This window comes from Cebus imitator, unplaced genomic scaffold (genome assembly GCF_001604975.1).
Source record: "Cebus imitator isolate Cc_AM_T3 unplaced genomic scaffold, Cebus_imitator-1.0 Scaffold136, whole genome shotgun sequence".
Classification (NCBI taxonomy): Eukaryota; Metazoa; Chordata; class Mammalia; order Primates; family Cebidae; genus Cebus; species Cebus imitator.
In genome coordinates this window covers 1,702,963-1,704,434 of record NW_016107451.1, presented here as the reverse complement: position 1 = coordinate 1,704,434, position 1,472 = coordinate 1,702,963, and positions in this window count along the sequence as shown.

The window sequence follows — 1,472 nt, the reverse complement described above, 5'->3', positions numbered from 1 at the left end:
TTAGTAGAGACGAGGTTTCACCTTGTTGACCAGGATGATCTTGATCTCTTGACCTCGTGATCCACCCGCCTCAGCCTCCCAAAGTGCTGGGATTATAGGCGTGAGCCACCGCACCCAGTCAATCAGCTATTTGTGTATTTTGTAGAGTTAGAGTTTTGCCATGTTGCTTAGGCTGGTCTCAAACTCCTAGACGCAACCGATCCTCCCTCCTTGGCCTCCTAAAGTGTGTGAGCTGCTGTGCCCAGACTTCAGTTATTTTGTTTAGTTTTTTTTTAGACAGAGTCTTGCTCTGTCACACAGGCTGGAGTGTAGTGGTGCGATCTCGGCTCCACCTCCTGGATTCAAGCGATTCTCCTGCCTCAGCCTCCCGAGTAGCTGTGATTACAGGTGCCCGCCACCATGCACGGCTAATTTTTGTATTTTTAGTAGAGACAGGGTTTCACAATGTTGGTCAGGCTGGTCTCAAACTCCTGACCTCAGGTGACCCACCCACCTCGGCCTCCCAGAGTGCTGGGATTACAGGCGTGAGCCACCGCGCCCGGCCATATAGCTCTTACTTAATTCTAACTTCTTTCTGCATAGATTTGGAACTTGAGAGAAATAGTAAATAAGAGAGATAAAAATGGGCATTATTGAATTCTGTTGATTCTTGATTTTAATGGGAATGTCTCTAATATTTCACCATTGAGGTTTACTATTGGTTTCTGATAAACAGCTTTGTTTCATTCTGTTTTGTTTTTTTGAAACGGAGTCTTGCTCTGTCACCCAGGCTGGAGAGCAGTGGTGCAATCTTGACTCACTGCAATCCTTGCTACCCGGGTTCAAGGGATTCTCCTGCCTCAGCCTCCCGAGTAGCTGGGATTACAGGAACCTGCCACCACACCTGGCTAATTTTTTTTGTATTTTTAGTAGAGATGGATGGGGTTTCACCATGTTAGCCAGGCTGCTCTTGAACTCTTGACCTCGTGATCCACCCGGCTCGGCCTCCCAAAGTGCTTGGATGACAGGCGTGAGCCACTGTGCCCTGCCCGTTTCTGATAAATAATTTTTATCAAGTTAAGGAGATCCTGCTAATTCTAATTTGGTGAGTTTTTTCAAAAATTAGCGTTCAGGCCGGGCGCCGTGGCTCACGCCTATAATCCCAGCACTTTGGGAGGCCGAAGTGGGCGGATCACCTGAGGTCGAGAGAGTTCGAGACCAGCCTGGCCAACATGGTAAAACCCCATCTCTATTAAAAACACAAAAATTGCCGGGCGCGGTGGCTCAAGCCTGTAATCCCAGCACTTTGGGAGGCCGAGGCGGGTGGATCACGAGGTCAAGAGATCGAGACGATCCTGGTCAACATGGTGAAACCCCGTCTTTACTAAAAATACAAAAAATCAGCTGGGCATGGTGGCGCGTGCCTGTAGTCCCAGCTACTCAGGAGGCTGAGGCAGGAGAATTGCCTGAACCCAGGAGGCGGAGGTTGCGGT